At 47.5% G+C, this 14,220-nt stretch overlaps 41 non-coding genes across 41 annotated transcripts; all 41 read left to right on the top strand.

The window, feature by feature from the left end:
- The first annotated feature begins 18 nt into the window (after positions 1-18).
- Positions 19-137, top strand: LOC145148508 (5S ribosomal RNA). The gene has a single exon (XR_013729390.1). It is a non-coding gene; the product is annotated as a 5S ribosomal RNA (ribosomal RNA).
- A 230-nt stretch (positions 138-367) lies between these two features.
- Positions 368-486, top strand: LOC145155367 (5S ribosomal RNA). Its single transcript, XR_013735812.1, has one exon. It is a non-coding gene; the product is annotated as a 5S ribosomal RNA (ribosomal RNA).
- A 231-nt stretch (positions 487-717) lies between these two features.
- On the top strand, positions 718-836 carry LOC145148520 (5S ribosomal RNA). Its single transcript, XR_013729401.1, has one exon. It is a non-coding gene; the product is annotated as a 5S ribosomal RNA (ribosomal RNA).
- Positions 837-1,062: 226 nt separating this feature from the next.
- Positions 1,063-1,181, top strand: LOC145148532 (5S ribosomal RNA). The gene has a single exon (XR_013729412.1). It is a non-coding gene; the product is annotated as a 5S ribosomal RNA (ribosomal RNA).
- Positions 1,182-1,408: 227 nt separating this feature from the next.
- Positions 1,409-1,527, top strand: LOC145154234 (5S ribosomal RNA). The gene has a single exon (XR_013734717.1). It is a non-coding gene; the product is annotated as a 5S ribosomal RNA (ribosomal RNA).
- A 229-nt stretch (positions 1,528-1,756) lies between these two features.
- LOC145148544 (5S ribosomal RNA) lies at positions 1,757-1,875 on the top strand. Its single transcript, XR_013729424.1, has one exon. It is a non-coding gene; the product is annotated as a 5S ribosomal RNA (ribosomal RNA).
- Positions 1,876-2,105: 230 nt separating this feature from the next.
- LOC145155368 (5S ribosomal RNA) lies at positions 2,106-2,224 on the top strand. The gene has a single exon (XR_013735813.1). It is a non-coding gene; the product is annotated as a 5S ribosomal RNA (ribosomal RNA).
- A 229-nt stretch (positions 2,225-2,453) lies between these two features.
- Positions 2,454-2,572, top strand: LOC145148556 (5S ribosomal RNA). Its single transcript, XR_013729435.1, has one exon. It is a non-coding gene; the product is annotated as a 5S ribosomal RNA (ribosomal RNA).
- Positions 2,573-2,798: 226 nt separating this feature from the next.
- On the top strand, positions 2,799-2,917 carry LOC145153723 (5S ribosomal RNA). Its single transcript, XR_013734216.1, has one exon. It is a non-coding gene; the product is annotated as a 5S ribosomal RNA (ribosomal RNA).
- Positions 2,918-3,144: 227 nt separating this feature from the next.
- LOC145153137 (5S ribosomal RNA) lies at positions 3,145-3,263 on the top strand. The gene has a single exon (XR_013733663.1). It is a non-coding gene; the product is annotated as a 5S ribosomal RNA (ribosomal RNA).
- A 229-nt stretch (positions 3,264-3,492) lies between these two features.
- On the top strand, positions 3,493-3,611 carry LOC145148567 (5S ribosomal RNA). Its single transcript, XR_013729446.1, has one exon. It is a non-coding gene; the product is annotated as a 5S ribosomal RNA (ribosomal RNA).
- A 230-nt stretch (positions 3,612-3,841) lies between these two features.
- On the top strand, positions 3,842-3,960 carry LOC145148579 (5S ribosomal RNA). The gene has a single exon (XR_013729457.1). It is a non-coding gene; the product is annotated as a 5S ribosomal RNA (ribosomal RNA).
- Positions 3,961-4,188: 228 nt separating this feature from the next.
- Positions 4,189-4,307, top strand: LOC145155808 (5S ribosomal RNA). Its single transcript, XR_013736236.1, has one exon. It is a non-coding gene; the product is annotated as a 5S ribosomal RNA (ribosomal RNA).
- Positions 4,308-4,531: 224 nt separating this feature from the next.
- LOC145148590 (5S ribosomal RNA) lies at positions 4,532-4,650 on the top strand. Its single transcript, XR_013729468.1, has one exon. It is a non-coding gene; the product is annotated as a 5S ribosomal RNA (ribosomal RNA).
- Positions 4,651-4,878: 228 nt separating this feature from the next.
- LOC145153138 (5S ribosomal RNA) lies at positions 4,879-4,997 on the top strand. The gene has a single exon (XR_013733664.1). It is a non-coding gene; the product is annotated as a 5S ribosomal RNA (ribosomal RNA).
- Positions 4,998-5,226: 229 nt separating this feature from the next.
- On the top strand, positions 5,227-5,345 carry LOC145148601 (5S ribosomal RNA). Its single transcript, XR_013729479.1, has one exon. It is a non-coding gene; the product is annotated as a 5S ribosomal RNA (ribosomal RNA).
- Positions 5,346-5,572: 227 nt separating this feature from the next.
- On the top strand, positions 5,573-5,691 carry LOC145148612 (5S ribosomal RNA). Its single transcript, XR_013729490.1, has one exon. It is a non-coding gene; the product is annotated as a 5S ribosomal RNA (ribosomal RNA).
- Positions 5,692-5,918: 227 nt separating this feature from the next.
- LOC145153140 (5S ribosomal RNA) lies at positions 5,919-6,037 on the top strand. The gene has a single exon (XR_013733666.1). It is a non-coding gene; the product is annotated as a 5S ribosomal RNA (ribosomal RNA).
- Positions 6,038-6,265: 228 nt separating this feature from the next.
- Positions 6,266-6,384, top strand: LOC145148625 (5S ribosomal RNA). The gene has a single exon (XR_013729501.1). It is a non-coding gene; the product is annotated as a 5S ribosomal RNA (ribosomal RNA).
- A 230-nt stretch (positions 6,385-6,614) lies between these two features.
- On the top strand, positions 6,615-6,733 carry LOC145155369 (5S ribosomal RNA). Its single transcript, XR_013735814.1, has one exon. It is a non-coding gene; the product is annotated as a 5S ribosomal RNA (ribosomal RNA).
- Positions 6,734-6,962: 229 nt separating this feature from the next.
- LOC145146245 (5S ribosomal RNA) lies at positions 6,963-7,081 on the top strand. Its single transcript, XR_013727192.1, has one exon. It is a non-coding gene; the product is annotated as a 5S ribosomal RNA (ribosomal RNA).
- Positions 7,082-7,309: 228 nt separating this feature from the next.
- Positions 7,310-7,428, top strand: LOC145148637 (5S ribosomal RNA). Its single transcript, XR_013729512.1, has one exon. It is a non-coding gene; the product is annotated as a 5S ribosomal RNA (ribosomal RNA).
- Positions 7,429-7,655: 227 nt separating this feature from the next.
- LOC145144015 (5S ribosomal RNA) lies at positions 7,656-7,774 on the top strand. Its single transcript, XR_013725037.1, has one exon. It is a non-coding gene; the product is annotated as a 5S ribosomal RNA (ribosomal RNA).
- Positions 7,775-8,003: 229 nt separating this feature from the next.
- On the top strand, positions 8,004-8,122 carry LOC145148648 (5S ribosomal RNA). The gene has a single exon (XR_013729523.1). It is a non-coding gene; the product is annotated as a 5S ribosomal RNA (ribosomal RNA).
- Positions 8,123-8,351: 229 nt separating this feature from the next.
- On the top strand, positions 8,352-8,470 carry LOC145143522 (5S ribosomal RNA). The gene has a single exon (XR_013724555.1). It is a non-coding gene; the product is annotated as a 5S ribosomal RNA (ribosomal RNA).
- A 230-nt stretch (positions 8,471-8,700) lies between these two features.
- On the top strand, positions 8,701-8,819 carry LOC145153984 (5S ribosomal RNA). The gene has a single exon (XR_013734472.1). It is a non-coding gene; the product is annotated as a 5S ribosomal RNA (ribosomal RNA).
- Positions 8,820-9,047: 228 nt separating this feature from the next.
- LOC145153143 (5S ribosomal RNA) lies at positions 9,048-9,166 on the top strand. The gene has a single exon (XR_013733667.1). It is a non-coding gene; the product is annotated as a 5S ribosomal RNA (ribosomal RNA).
- A 228-nt stretch (positions 9,167-9,394) lies between these two features.
- On the top strand, positions 9,395-9,513 carry LOC145148661 (5S ribosomal RNA). The gene has a single exon (XR_013729535.1). It is a non-coding gene; the product is annotated as a 5S ribosomal RNA (ribosomal RNA).
- A 230-nt stretch (positions 9,514-9,743) lies between these two features.
- On the top strand, positions 9,744-9,862 carry LOC145148673 (5S ribosomal RNA). Its single transcript, XR_013729546.1, has one exon. It is a non-coding gene; the product is annotated as a 5S ribosomal RNA (ribosomal RNA).
- Positions 9,863-10,092: 230 nt separating this feature from the next.
- Positions 10,093-10,211, top strand: LOC145155370 (5S ribosomal RNA). The gene has a single exon (XR_013735815.1). It is a non-coding gene; the product is annotated as a 5S ribosomal RNA (ribosomal RNA).
- Positions 10,212-10,440: 229 nt separating this feature from the next.
- On the top strand, positions 10,441-10,559 carry LOC145148684 (5S ribosomal RNA). Its single transcript, XR_013729557.1, has one exon. It is a non-coding gene; the product is annotated as a 5S ribosomal RNA (ribosomal RNA).
- A 229-nt stretch (positions 10,560-10,788) lies between these two features.
- On the top strand, positions 10,789-10,907 carry LOC145146187 (5S ribosomal RNA). Its single transcript, XR_013727134.1, has one exon. It is a non-coding gene; the product is annotated as a 5S ribosomal RNA (ribosomal RNA).
- Positions 10,908-11,138: 231 nt separating this feature from the next.
- LOC145153898 (5S ribosomal RNA) lies at positions 11,139-11,257 on the top strand. The gene has a single exon (XR_013734390.1). It is a non-coding gene; the product is annotated as a 5S ribosomal RNA (ribosomal RNA).
- Positions 11,258-11,486: 229 nt separating this feature from the next.
- LOC145145893 (5S ribosomal RNA) lies at positions 11,487-11,605 on the top strand. Its single transcript, XR_013726845.1, has one exon. It is a non-coding gene; the product is annotated as a 5S ribosomal RNA (ribosomal RNA).
- Positions 11,606-11,833: 228 nt separating this feature from the next.
- LOC145148695 (5S ribosomal RNA) lies at positions 11,834-11,952 on the top strand. The gene has a single exon (XR_013729568.1). It is a non-coding gene; the product is annotated as a 5S ribosomal RNA (ribosomal RNA).
- Positions 11,953-12,178: 226 nt separating this feature from the next.
- Positions 12,179-12,297, top strand: LOC145148707 (5S ribosomal RNA). The gene has a single exon (XR_013729579.1). It is a non-coding gene; the product is annotated as a 5S ribosomal RNA (ribosomal RNA).
- A 230-nt stretch (positions 12,298-12,527) lies between these two features.
- Positions 12,528-12,646, top strand: LOC145148719 (5S ribosomal RNA). The gene has a single exon (XR_013729590.1). It is a non-coding gene; the product is annotated as a 5S ribosomal RNA (ribosomal RNA).
- A 229-nt stretch (positions 12,647-12,875) lies between these two features.
- On the top strand, positions 12,876-12,994 carry LOC145148730 (5S ribosomal RNA). The gene has a single exon (XR_013729601.1). It is a non-coding gene; the product is annotated as a 5S ribosomal RNA (ribosomal RNA).
- Positions 12,995-13,225: 231 nt separating this feature from the next.
- LOC145148742 (5S ribosomal RNA) lies at positions 13,226-13,344 on the top strand. The gene has a single exon (XR_013729612.1). It is a non-coding gene; the product is annotated as a 5S ribosomal RNA (ribosomal RNA).
- Positions 13,345-13,571: 227 nt separating this feature from the next.
- LOC145145439 (5S ribosomal RNA) lies at positions 13,572-13,689 on the top strand. Its single transcript, XR_013726412.1, has one exon. It is a non-coding gene; the product is annotated as a 5S ribosomal RNA (ribosomal RNA).
- A 230-nt stretch (positions 13,690-13,919) lies between these two features.
- On the top strand, positions 13,920-14,038 carry LOC145153985 (5S ribosomal RNA). The gene has a single exon (XR_013734473.1). It is a non-coding gene; the product is annotated as a 5S ribosomal RNA (ribosomal RNA).
- Positions 14,039-14,220: the final 182 nt, after the last annotated feature.

Genomic DNA, 14,220 nt, shown 5'->3' on the forward strand with positions numbered 1-14,220 from the left:
AAGCATGGATAGTATTTTGGGTGCGATCATACCAGCACTAATGCACCGGATCCCATCAGAACTCCGCAGTTAAGCGTGCTTGGGCGAGAGTAGTACTAGGATGGGTGACCCCCTGGGAAGTCCTCGTGTTGCACCCCCCTTTTTCGTTGTCCGTTTGCGTTTTTTTAGATTTTACGTGCGGTTTTTTTTTGTTTTTTTTTTCTTTCTTGCTATTTCTATGCTCGGGTGGCCTCCGTTTCATGGTTCATGGTCTTCGTATTTTTGGAACGGAGCCGATCGGTCACGTGGGTCCCACGCCTCGCGTACGAAAACAAAGGAGGTTCTGCGTCTTTTAAGACATACAAACAATAAGCATGGATAGTATTTCGGGTGCGATCATATCAGCACTAATGCACCGGATCCCATCAGAACTCCGCAGTTAAGCGTGCTTGGGCGAGAGTAGTACTAGGATGGGTGACCCCCTGGGAAGTCCTCGTGTTGCACCCCCCTTTTTCGTTGTCCATTTGCGTTTTTTTAGATTTTACGTGCGGTTTTTTTTTGTTTTTTTTTTTCTTTCTTGCTATTTCTATGCTCGGGTGGCCGCCGCTTCATGGTTGATGGTTTTCGTATTTTTGGAACGGAGCCGATCGGTCACGTGGGTCCCACGCCTCGCGTACGAAAACAAAGGAGGTTCTGCGTCTTTTAAGACATACAAGCAATAAGCATGGATAGTATTTCGGGTGCGATCATACCAGCACTAATGCACCGGATCCCATCAGAACTCCGCAGTTAAGCGTGCTTGGGCGAGAGTAGTACTAGGATGGGTGACCCCCTGGGAAGTCCTCGTGTTGCACCCCCCCTTTTTCGTTGTCCGTTTGCGTTTTTTTAGATTTTACGTGCGGTTTTTTTTTGTTTTTTTTTCTTGCTATTTCTATGCTCGGGTGGCCTCCGTTTCATGGTTCATGGTCTTCGTATTTTTGGAACGGAGCCGATCGGTCACGTGGGTCCCACGCCTCGCGTACGAAAACAAAGGAGGTTCTGTGTCTTTTAAGACATACAAGCAATAAGCATGGACAGTATTTCGGGTGCGATCATACCAGCACTAATGCACCGGATCCCATCAGAACTCCGCAGTTAAGCGTGCTTGGGCGAGAGTAGTACTAGGATGGGTGACCCCCTGGGAAGTCCTCGTGTTGCACCCCCCCTTTTTCGTTGTCCGTTTGCGTTTTTTTAGAATTTACGGCGGTTTTTTTTTTGTTTTTTTTTTCTTGCTATTTCTATGCTCGGGTGGCCTCCGTTTCAAGGTTCACGGTCTTCTTATTTTTGGAACGGAGCCGATCGGTCACGTGGGTCCCACGCCTCGCGTACGAAAACAAAGGAGGTTCTGTGTCTTTTAAGACATACAAGCAATAAGCATGGACAGTATTTCGGGTGCGATCATACCAGCACTTATGCACCGGATCCCATCAGAACTCCGCAGTTAAGCGTGCTTGGGCGAGAGTAGTACTAGGATGGGTGACCCCATGGGAAGTCCTCGTGTTGCACCCCCTTTTTCGTTGTCCGTTTGCGTTTTTTTAGATTTTACGTGCGTTTTTTTTTTTTGTTTTTTTTCTTTCTTGCTATGTCTATGCTCGGGTGGCCTCCGCTTCATGGTTGATGGTCTTCGTATTTTTGGAACGGAGCTGATCGGTCACGTGGGTCCCACGCCTCGCGTACGAAAACAAAGGAGTTTCTGCGTCTTTTAAGACATACAAGCAATAAGCATGGATAGTATTTTGGGTGCGATCATACCAGCACTAATGCACCGGATCCCATCAGAACTCCGCAGTTAAGCGTGCTTGGGCGAGAGTAGTACTAGGATGGGTGACCCCCTGGGAAGTCCTCGTGTTGCACCCCCCTTTTTCGTTGTCCGTTTGCGTTTTTTTAGATTTTACGTGCGGTTTTTTTTTGTTTTTTTTTTCTTTCTTGCTATTTCTATGCTCGGGTGGCCTCCGTTTCATGGTTCATGGTCTTCGTATTTTTGGAACGGAGCCGATCGGTCACGTGGGTCCCACGCCTCGCGTACGAAAACAAAGGAGGTTCTGCGTCTTTTAAGACATACAAACAATAAGAATGGATAGTATTTCGGGTGCGATCATATCAGCACTAATGCACCGGATCCCATCAGAACTCCGCAGTTAAGCGTGCTTGGGCGAGAGTAGTACTAGGATGGGTGACCCCCTGGGAAGTCCTCGTGTTGCACCCCCCTTTTTCGTTGTCCATTTGCGTTTTTTTAGATTTTACGTGCGGTTTTTTTTTGTTTTTTTTTCTTTCTTGCTATTTCTATGCTCGGGTGGCCGCCGCTTCATGGTTGATGGTTTTCGTATTTTTGGAACGGAGCCGATCGGTCACGTGGGTCCCACGCCTCGCGTACGAAAACAAAGGAGGTTCTGCGTCTTTTAAGACATACAAGCAATAAGCATGGATAGTATTTCGGGTGCGATCATACCAGCACTAATGCACCGGATCCCATCAGAACTCCGCAGTTAAGCGTGCTTGGGCGAGAGTAGTACTAGGATGGGTGACCCCCTGGGAAGTCCTCGTGTTGCACCCCCCCTTTTTCGTTGTCCGTTTGCGTTTTTTTAGATTTTACGTGCGGTTTTTTTTTGTTTTTTTTTCTTGCTATTTCTATGCTCGGGTGGCCTCCGTTTCATGGTTCATGGTCTTCGTATTTTTGGAACGGAGCCGATCGGTCACGTGGGTCCCACGCCTCGCGTACGAAAACAAAGGAGGTTCTGTGTCTTTTAAGACATACAAGCAATAAGCATGGACAGTATTTCGGGTGCGATCATACCAGCACTAATGCACCGGATCCCATCAGAACTCCGCAGTTAAGCGTGCTTGGGCGAGAGTAGTACTAGGATGGGTGACCCCCTGGGAAGTTCTCGTGTTGCACCCCCCCTTTTTCGTTGTCCGTTTGCGTTTTTTTAGATTTTACGGCGGTTTTTTTTTTGTTTTTTTTTTCTTGCTATTTCTATGCTCGGGTGGCCTCCGTTTCAAGGTTCACGGTCTTCGTATTTTTGGAACGGAGCCGATCGGTCACGTGGGTCCCACGCCTCGCGTACGAAAACAAAGGAGGTTCTGTGTCTTTTAAGACATACAAGCAATAAGCATGGACAGTATTTCGGGTGCGATCATACCAGCACTAATGCACCGGATCCCATCAGAACTCCGCAGTTAAGCGTGCTTGGGCGAGAGTAGTACTAGGATGGGTGACCCCATGGGAAGTCCTCGTGTTGCACCCCCTTTTTCGTTGTCCGTTTGCGTTTTTTTAGATTTTACGTGCGTTTTTTTTTTTTGTTTTTTTTCTTTCTTGCTATGTCTATGCTCGGGTGGCCTCCGCTTCATGGTTGATGGTCTTCGTATTTTTGGAACGGAGCTGATCGGTCACGTGGGTCCCACGCCTCGCGTACGAAAACAAAGGAGTTTCTGCGTCTTTTAAGACATACAAGCAATAAGCATGGATAGTATTTTGGGTGCGATCATACCAGCACTAATGCACCGGATCCCATCAGAACTCCGCAGTTAAGCGTGCTTGGGCGAGAGTAGTACTAGGATGGGTGACCCCCTGGGAAGTCCTCGTGTTGCACCCCCCTTTTTCGTTGTCCGTTTGCGTTTTTTTAGATTTTACGTGCGGTTTTTTTTTGTTTTTTTTTTCTTTCTTGCTATTTCTATGCTCGGGTGGCCTCCGTTTCATGGTTCATGGTCTTCGTATTTTTGGAACGGAGCCGATCGGTCACGTGGGTCCCACGCCTCGCGTACGAAAACAAAGGAGGTTCTGCGTCATTTAAGACATACAAGCAATAAGCATGGATAGTATTTCGGGTGCGATCATACCAGCACTAATGCACCGGATCCCATCAGAACTCCGCAGTTAAGCGTGCTTGGGCGAGAGTAGTACTAGGATGGGTGACCCCCTGGGAAGTCCTCGTGTTGCACCCCCCTTTTTCGTTGTCCATTTGCGTTTTTTTAGATTTTACGTGCGGTTTTTTTTTGTTTTTTTTCTTTCTTGCTATTTCTATGCTCGGGTGGCCTCCGCTTCATGGTTGATGGTTTTCGTATTTTTGGAACGGAGCCGATCGGTCACGTGGGTCCCACGCCTCACGTACGAAAACAAAGGAGGTTCTGCGTCTTTTAAGACATACAAGCAATAAGCATGGATAGTATTTCGGGTGCGATCATACCAGCACTAATGCACCGGATCCCATCAGAACTCCGCAGGTAAGCGTGCTTGGGCGAGAGTAGTACTAGGATGGGTGACCCCCTGGGAAGTCCTCGTGTTGCACCCCCCTTTTTCGTTGTCCGTTTGCGTTTTTTTAGATTTTACGTGCGTTTTTTTTTGTTTTTTTTTCTTGCTATTTCTATGCTCGGGTGGCCTCCGTTTCATGGTTCATGGTCTTCGTATTTTTGGAACGGAGCCGATCGGTCACGTGGGTCCCACGCCTCGCGTACGAAAACAAAGGAGGTTCTGTGTCTTTTAAGACATACAAGCAATAAGCATGGACAGTATTTCGGGTGCGATCATACCAGCACTAATGCACCGGATCCCATCAGAACTCCGCAGTTAAGCGTGCTTGGGCGAGAGTAGTACTAGGATGGGTGACCCCCTGGGAAGTCCTCGTGTTGCACCCCCCCTTTTTCGTTGTCCGTTTGCGTTTTTTTAGATTTTACGGCGGTTTTTTTTTTGTTTTTTTTTTTCTTGCTATTTCTATGCTCGGGTGGCCTCCGTTTCAAGGTTCACGGTCTTCGTATTTTTGGAACGGAGCCGATCGGTCACGTGGGTCCCACGCCTCGCGTACGAAAACAAAGGAGGTTCTGCGTCATTTAAGACATACAAGCAATAAGCATGGATAGTATTTCGGGTGCGATCATACCAGCACTAATGCACCGGATCCCATCAGAACTCCGCAGTTAAGCGTGCTTGGGCGAGAGTAGTACTAGGATGGGTGACCCCATGGGAAGTCCTCGTGTTGCACCCCCCTTTTTCGTTGTCCGTTTGCGTTTTTTTAGATTTTACGTGCGGTTTTTTTTTGTTTTTTTTTCTTTCTTGCTATTTCTATGCTCGGGTGGCCTCCGCTTCATGGTTGATGGTTTTCGTATTTTTGGAACGGAGCCGATCGTTCACGTGGGTCCCACGCCTCGCGTACGAAAACAAAGGAGGTTCTGCGTCTTTTAAGACATACAAGCAATAAGCATGGATAGTATTTCGGGTGCGATCATACCAGCACTAATGCACCGGATCCCATCAGAACTCCGCAGTTAAGCGTGCTTGGGCGAGAGTAGTACTAGGATGGGTGACCCCCTGGGAAGTCCTCGTGTTGCACCCCCCTTTTTCGTTGTCCGTTTGCGTTTTTTTAGATTTTACGTGCGTTTTTTTTTTTTTTTTTTTTTTCTTGCTATTTCTATGCTCGGGTGGCCTCCGTTTCATGGTTCATGGTCTTCGTATTTTTGGAACGGAGCCGATCGGTCACGTGGGTCCCACGCCTCGCGTACGAAAACAAAGGAGGTTCTGTGTCTTTTAAGAAATACAAGCAATAAGCATGGACAGTATTTCGGGTGCGATCATACCAGCACTAATGCACCGGATCCCATCAGAACTCCGCAGTTAAGCGTGCTTGGGCGAGAGTAGTACTAGGATGGGTGACCCCCTGGGAAGTCCTCGTGTTGCACCCCCCCTTTTTCGTTGTCCGTTTGCGTTTTTTTAGATTTTACGGCGGTTTTTTTTTTGTTTTTTTTTTCTTGCTATTTCTATGCTCGGGTGGCCTCCGTTTCAAGGTTCACGGTCTTCGTATTTTTGGAACGGAGCCGATCGGTCACGTGGGTCCCACGCCTCACGTACGAAAACAAAGGAGGTTCTGTGTCTTTTAAGACATACAAGCAATAAGCATGGACAGTATTTCGGGTGCGATCATACCAGCACTAATGCACCGGATCCCATCAGAACTCCGCAGTTAAGCGTGCTTGGGCGAGAGTAGTACTAGGATGGGTGACCCCATGGGAAGTCCTCGTGTTGCACCCCCCTTTTTCGTTGTCCGTTTGCGTTTTTTTAGATTTTACGTGCGTTTTTTTTTTGTTTTTTTTCTTTCTTTCTATGTCTATGCTCGGGTGGCCTCCGCTTCATGGTTGATGGTCTTCGTATTTTTGGAACGGAGCTGATCGGTCACGTGGGTCCCACGCCTCGCGTACGAAAACAAAGGAGTTTCTGCGTCTTTTAAGACATACAAGCAATAAGCATGGATAGTATTTTGGGTGCGATCATACCAGCACTAATGCACCGGATCCCATCAGAACTCCGCAGTTAAGCGTGCTTGGGCGAGAGTAGTACTAGGATGGGTGACCCCCTGGGAAGTCCTCGTGTTGCACCCCCCTTTTTCGTTGTCCGTTTGCGTTTTTTTAGATTTTACGTGCGGTTTTTTTTTGTTTTTTTTTTCTTTCTTGCTATTTCTATGCTCGGGTGGCCTCCGTTTCATGGTTCATGGTCTTCGTATTTTTGGAACGGAGCCGATCGGTCACGTGGGTCCCACGCCTCGCGTACGAAAACAAAGGAGGTTCTGCGTCTTTTAAGACATACAAACAATAAGCATGGATAGTATTTTGGGTGCGATCATATCAGCACTAATGCACCGGATCCCATCAGAACTCCGCAGTTAAGCGTGCTTGGGCGAGAGTAGTACTAGGATGGGTGACCCCCTGGGAAGTCCTCGTGTTGCACCCCCCTTTTTCGTTGTCCATTTGCGTTTTTTTAGATTTTACGTGCGGTTTTTTTTTGTTTTTTTTTCTTTCTTGCTATTTCTATGCTCGGGTGGCCTCCGCTTCATGGTTGATGGTTTTCGTATTTTTGGAACGGAGCCGATCGGTCACGTGGGTCCCACGCCTCGCGTACGAAAACAAAGGAGGTTCTGCGTCTTTTAAGACATACAAGCAATAAGCATGGATAGTATTTCGGGTGCGATCATACCAGCACTAATGCACCGGATCCCATAAGAACGCCGCAGTTAAGCGTGCTTGGGCGAGAGTAGTACTAGGATGGGTGACCCCCTGGGAAGTCCTCGTGTTGCACCCCCCCTTTTTCGTTGTCCGTTTGCGTTTTTTTAGATTTTACGTGCGGTTTTTTTTTTGTTTTTTTTTTCTTGCTATTTCTATGCTCGGGTGGCCTCCGTTTCATGGTTCATGGTCTTCGTATTTTTGGAACGGAGCCGATCGGTCACGTGGGTCCCACGCCTCGCGTACGAAAACAAAGGAGGTTCTGTGTCTTTTAAGACATACAAGCAATAAGCATGGACAGTATTTCGGGTGCGATCATACCAGCACTAATGCACCGGATCCCATCAGAACTCCGCAGTTAAGCGTGCTTGGGCGAGAGTAGTACTAGGATGGGTGACCCCCTGGGAAGTCCTCGTGTTGCACCCCCCCTTTTTCGTTGTCCGTTTGCGTTTTTTTAGATTTTACGGCGGTTTTTTTTTTGTTTTTTTTTTCTTGCTATTTCTATGCTCGGGTGGCCTCCGTTTCAAGGTTCACGGTCTTCGTATTTTTGGAACGGAGCCGATCGGTCACGTGGGTCCCACGCCTCGCGTACGAAAACAAAGGAGGTTCTGTGTCTTTTAAGACATACAAGCAATAAGCATGGACAGTATTTCGGGTGCGATCATACCAGCACTAATGCACCGGATCCCAGCAGAACTCCGCAGTTAAGCGTGCTTGGGCGAGAGTAGTACTAGGATGGGTGACCCCATGGGAAGTCCTCGTGTTGCACCCCCCTTTTTCGTTGTCCGTTTGCGTTTTTTTAGATTTTACGTGCGTTTTTTTTTTTGTTTTTTTTCTTTCTTTCTATGTCTATGCTCGGGTGGCCTCCGCTTCATGGTTGATGGTCTTCGTATTTTTGGAACGGAGCTGATCGGTCACGTGGGTCCCACGCCTCGCGTACGAAAACAAAGGAGTTTCTGCGTCTTTTAAGACATACAAGCAATAAGCATGGATAGTATTTTGGGTGCGATCATACCAGCACTAATGCACCGGATCCCATCAGAACTCCGCAGTTAAGCGTGCTTGGGCGAGAGTAGTACTAGGATGGGTGACCCCCTGGGAAGTCCTCGTGTTGCACCCCTTTTTTCGTTGTCCGTTTGCGTTTTTTTAGATTTTACGTGCGGTTTTTTTTTGTTTTTTTTTTCTTTCTTGCTATTTCTATGCTCGGGTGGCCTCCGTTTCATGGTTCATGGTCTTCGTATTTTTGGAACGGAGCCGATCGGTCACGTGGGTCCCACGCCTCGCGTACGAAAACAAAGGAGGTTCTGCGTCTTTTAAGACATACAAACAATAAGCATGGATAGTATTTCGTGTGCGATCATATCAGCACTAATGCACCGGATCCCATCAGAACTCCGCAGTTAAGCGTGCTTGGGCGAGAGTAGTACTAGGATGGGTGACCCCCTGGGAAGTCCTCGTGTTGCACCCCCCTTTTTCGTTGTCCGTTTGCGTTTTTTTAGATTTTACGTGCGGTTTTTTTTTGTTTTTTTTTTCTTTCTTGCTATTTCTATGCTCTGGTGGCCTCCGCTTCATGGCTGATGGTTTTCGTATTTTTGGAACGGAGCGGATCGGTCACGTGGGTTCCACGCCTCGCGTATGAAAACAAAGGAGGTTCTGCGTCTTTTAAGACATAAAAGCAATAAGCATGGATAGTATTTCGGGTGTGATCATACCAGCACTAATGCACCGGATCCCATCAGAACTCCGCAGTTAAGCGTGCTTGGGCGAGAGTAGTACTAGGATGGGTGACCCCCTGGGAAGTCCTCGTGTTGCACCCCCCTTTTTTCGTTGTCCGTATGCGTTTTTTTAGATTTTACGTGCGGTTTTTTTTTTGTTTTTTTTTTCTTGCTATTTCTATGCTCGGGTGGCCTCCGTTTCAAGGTTCACGGTCTTCGTATTTTTGGAACGGAGCCGATCGGTCACGTGGGTCCCACGCCTCGCGTACGAAAACAAAGGAGGTTCTGTGTCTTTTAAGACATACAAGCAATAAGCATGGACAGTATTTCGGGTGCGATCATACCAGCACTAATGCACCGGATCCCATCAGAACTCCGCAGTTAAGCGTGCTTGGGCGAGAGTAGTACTAGGATGGGTGACCCCATGGGAAGTCCTCGTGTTGCACCCCTCTTTTTCGTTGTCCGTTTGCGTTTTTTTAGATTTTACGTGCGATTTTTTTTTGTTTTTTTTCTTTCTTGCTATGTCTATGCTCGGGTGGCCTCCGCTTCATGGTTGATGGTCTTCGTATTTTTGGAACGGAGCTGATCGGTCACGTGGGTCCCACGCCTCGCGTACGAAAACAAAGGAGTTTCTGCGTCTTTTAAGACATACAAGCAATAAGCATGGATAGTATTTTGGGTGCGATCATACCAGCACTAATGCACCGGATCCCATCAGAACTCCGCAGTTAAGCGTGCTTGGGCGAGAGTAGTACTAGGATGGGTGACCCCCTGGGAAGTCCTCGTGTTGCACCCCCCTTTTTCGTTGTCCGTTTGCGTTTTTTTAGATTTTACGTGCGTTTTTTTTTTGTTTTTTTTTTCTTTCTTGCTATTTCTATGCTCGGGTGGCCTCCGTTTCATGGTTCATGGTCTTCGTATTTTTGGAACGGAGCCGATCGGTCACGTGGGTCCCACGCCTCGCGTACGAAAACAAAGGAGGTTCTGCGTCTTTTAAGACATACAAACAATAAGCATGGATAGTATTTCGGGTGCGATCATACCAGCACTAATGCACCGGATCCCATCAGAACTCCGCAGTTAAGCGTGCTTGGGCGAGAGTAGTACTAGGATGGGTGACCCCCTGGGAAGTCCTCGTGTTGCACCCCCCTTTTTCGTTGTCCGTTTGCGTTTTTTTAGATTTTACGTGCGGTTTTTTTTTGTTTTTTTTTTCTTTCTTGCTATTTCTATGCTCGGGTGGCCTCCGTTTCATGGTTCATGGTCTTCGTATTTTTGGAACGGAGCCGATCGGTCACGTGGGTCCCACGCCTCGCGTACGAAAACAAAGGAGGTTCTGCGTCTTTTAAGACATACAAACAATAAGCATGGATAGTATTTTGGGTGCGATCATATCAGCACTAATGCACCGGATCCCATCAGAACTCCGCAGTTAAGCGTGCTTGGGCGAGAGTAGTACTAGGATGGGTGACCCCCTGGGAAGTCCTCGTGTTGCACCCCCCTTTTTCGTTGTCCATTTGCGTTTTTTTAGATTTTACGTGCGGTTTTTTTTTGTTTTTTTTTCTTTCTTGCTATTTCTATGCTCGGGTGGCCTCTGCTTCATGGTTGATGGTCTTCGTATTTTTGGAACGGAGCTGATCGGTCACGTGGGTCCCACGCCTCGCGTACGAAAACAAAGGAGTTTCTGCGTCTTTTAAGACATACAAGCAATAAGCATGGATAGTATTTTGGGTGCGATCATACCAGCACTAATGCACCGGATCCCATCAGAACTCCGCAGTTAAGCGTGCTTGGGCGAGAGTAGTACTAGGATGGGTGACCCCCTGGGAAGTCCTCGTGTTGCACCCCTTTTTTCGTTGTCCGTTTGCGTTTTTTTAGATTTTACGTGCGGTTTTTTTTTCTTTTTTTTTTCTTTCTTGCTATTTCTATGCTCGGGTGGCCTCCGTTTCATGGTTCATGGTCTTCGTATTTTTGGAACGGAGCCGATCGGTCACGTGGGTCCCACGCCTCGCGTACGAAAACAAAGGAGGTTCTGCGTCTTTTAAGACATACAAACAATAAGCATGGATAGTATTTCGTGTGCGATCATATCAGCACTAATGCACCGGATCCCATCAGAACTCCGCAGTTAAGCGTGCTTGGGCGAGGGTAGTACTAGGATGGGTGACCCCCTCGGAAGTCCTCGTGTTGCACCCCCCTTTTTCGTTGTCCGTTTGCGTTTTTTTAGATTTTACGTGCGGTTTTTTTTTGTTTTTTTTTTTCTTTCTTGCTATTTCTATGCTCTGGTGGCCTCCGCTTCATGGCTGATGGTTTTCGTATTTTTGGAACGGAGCGGATCGGTCACGTGGGTTCCACGCCTCGCGTACGAAAACAAAGGAGGTTCTGCGTCTTTTAAGACATAAAAGCAATAAGCATGGATAGTATTTCGGGTGTGATCATACCAGCACTAATGCACCGGATCCCATCAGAACTCCGCAGTTAAGCGTGCTTGGGCGAGAGTAGTACTAGGATGGGTGACCCCCTGGGAAGTCCTCGTATTGCACCCCCCTTTTTTCGTTGTCCGTATGCGTTTTTTTAGATTTTACGTGCGGTTTTTTTTTTTGTTTTTTTTTTCTTGCTATTTCTATGCTCGGGTGGCCTCCGTTTCAAGGTTCACGGTCTTCGTATTTTTGGAACGGAGCCGATCGGTCACGTGGGTCCCACGCCTCGCGTACGAAAACAAAGGAGGTTCTGTGTCTTTTAAGACATACAAGCAATAAGCATGGACAGTATTTCGGGTGCGATCATACCAGCACTAATGCACCGGATCCCATCAGAACTCTGCAGTTAAGCGTGCTTGGGCAAGAGTAGTACTAGGATGGGTGACCCCATGGGAAGTCCTCGTGTTGCACCCCCCTTTTTCGTTGTCCTTTTGCGTTTTTTTAGATTTTACGTGCGATTTTTTTTTGTTTTTTTTCTTTCTTGCTATGTCTATGCTCGGGTGGCCTCCGCTTCATGGTTGATGGTCTTCGTATTTTTGGAACGGAGCTGATCGGTCACGTGGGTCCCACGCCTCGCGTACGAAAACAAAGGAGTTTCTGCGTCTTTTAAGACATACAAGCAATAAGCATGGATAGTATTTTGGGTGCGATCATACCAGCACTAATGCACCGGATCCCATCAGAACTCCGCAGTTAAGCGTGCTTGGGCGAGAGTAGTACTAGGATGGGTGACCCCCTGGGAAGTCCTCGTGTTGCACCCCCCTTTTTCGTTGTCCGTTTGCGTTTTTTTAGATTTTACGGCGGTTTTTTTTTTGTTTTTTTTTTCTTGCTATTTCTATGCTCGGGTGGCCTCCGTTTCAAGGTTCACGGTCTTCGTATTTTTGGAACGGAGCCGATCGGTCACGTGGGTCCCACGCCTCGCGTACGAAAACAAAGGAGGTTCTGTGTCTTTTAAGACATACAAGCAATAAGCATGGACAGTATTTCGGGTGCGATCATACCAGCACTAATGCACCGGATCCCATCAGAACTCCGCAGTTAAGCGTGCTTGGGCGAGAGTAGTACTAGGATGGGTGACCCCCTGGGAAGTCCTCGTGTTGCACCCCCCTTTTTCGTTGTCCGTTTGCGTTTTTTTAGATTTTACGTGCGGTTTTTTTTTTGTTTTTTTTTCTTTCTTTCTATTTCTATGCTCGGGTGGCCTCCGTTTCATGGTTCATGGTCTTCGTATTTTTGGAACGGAGCCGATCGGTCACGTGGGTCCCACGCCTCGCGTACGAAAACAAAGGAGGTTCTGCGTCTTTTAAGACATACAAGCAATAAGCATGGATAGTATTTCGGGTGCGATCATACCAGCACTAATGCACCGGATCCCATCAGAACTCCGCAGTTAAGCGTGCTTGGGCGAGAGTAGTACTAGGATGGGTGACCCCCTGGGAAGTCCTCGTGTTGCACCCCCCTTTTTCGTTGTCCGTTTGCGTTTTTCTAGATTTTACGTGCGGTTTTTTTTTGTTTTTTTTTCTTTCTTGCTATTTCTATGCTCGGGTGGCCTCCGCTTCATGGTTGATGGTTTTCGTATTTTTGGAACGGAGCCGATCGGTCACGTGGGTTCCACGCCTCACGTACGAAAACAAAGGAGGTTCTGCGTCTTTTAAGACATAAAAGCAATGAGCATGGATAGTATTTCGGGTGCGATCATACCAGCACTAATGCACCGGATCCCATCAGAACTCCGCAGTTAAGCGTGCTTGGGCGAGAGTAGTACTAGGATGGGTGACCCCCTGGGAAGTCCTCGTGTTGCACCCCCCCTTTTTCGTTGTCCGTTTGCGTTTTTTTAGATTTTACGTGCGGTTTTTTTTTGTTTTTTTTTTCTTTCTTGCTATTTCTATGCTCGGGTGGCCTCCGCTTCATGGTTGATAGTTTTCGTATTTTTGGAACGGAGCGGATCGGTCACGTGGGTTCCACGCCTCGCGTACGAAAACAAAGGAGGTTCTGCGTCTTTTAAGACATAAAAGCAATAAGCATGGATAGTATTTCGGGTGCGATCATACCAGCACTAATGCACCGGATCCCATCAGAACTCCGCAGTTAAGCGTGCTTGGGCGAGAGTAGTACTAGGATGGGTGACCCCCTGGGAAGTCCTCGTGTTGCACCCCCCCTTTTTCGTTGTCCGTTTGCGTTTTTTTAGATTTTACGTGCGGTTTTTTTTTGTTTTTTTTTTCTTGCTATTTCTATGCTCGGGTGGCCTCCGTTTCAAGGTTCATGGTCTTCGTATTTTTGGAACGGAGCCGATCGGTCACGTGGGTCCCACGACTCGCGTACGAAAACAAAGGAGGTTCTGTGTCTTTTAAGACATACAAGCAATAAGCATGGACAGTATTTCGGGTGTGATCATACCAGCACTAATGCACCGGATCCCATCAGAACTCCGCAGTTAAGCGTGCTTGGGCGAGAGTAGTACTAGGATGGGTGACCCCTGGGAAGTCCTCGTGTTGCACCCCCCTTTTTCGTTGTCCGTTTGCGTTTTTTTAGATTTTACGTGCGGTTTTTTTTTGTTTTTTTTTTCTTTCTTGCTATTTCTATCCTCGGGTGGCCTCCGTTTCATGGTTCGTGGTCTTCGTATTTTTGGAACGGAGCCGATCGGTCACGTGGGTCCCACGCCTCGCGTACGAAAACAAAGGAGGTTCTGCGTCTTTTAAGACATACAAGCAATAAGCATGGATAGTATTTCGGGTGTGATCATACCAGCACTAATGCACCGGATCCCATCAGAACTCCGCAGTTAAGCGTGCTTGGGCGAGAGTAGTACTAGGATGGGTGACCCCCTGGGAAGTCCTCGTGTTGCACCCCCCTTTTTCGTTGTCCGTTTGCGTTTTTTTAGATTTTACGTGCGGTTTTTTTTTGTTTTTTTTTTCTTTCTTGCTATTTCTATGCTCGGGTGGCCTCCGTTTCATGGTTCATGGTCTTCGTATTTTTGGAACGGAGCCGATCGGTCACGTGGGTCCCACGCCTCGCGTACGAAAACAAAGGAG

Source organism: Lactuca virosa, chromosome 1 (assembly GCF_052849685.1).
Source record: "Lactuca virosa cultivar CGN04683 chromosome 1, Lactuca_virosa_CGN04683_v6, whole genome shotgun sequence".
NCBI lineage: Eukaryota > Viridiplantae > Streptophyta > Magnoliopsida > Asterales > Asteraceae > Lactuca > Lactuca virosa.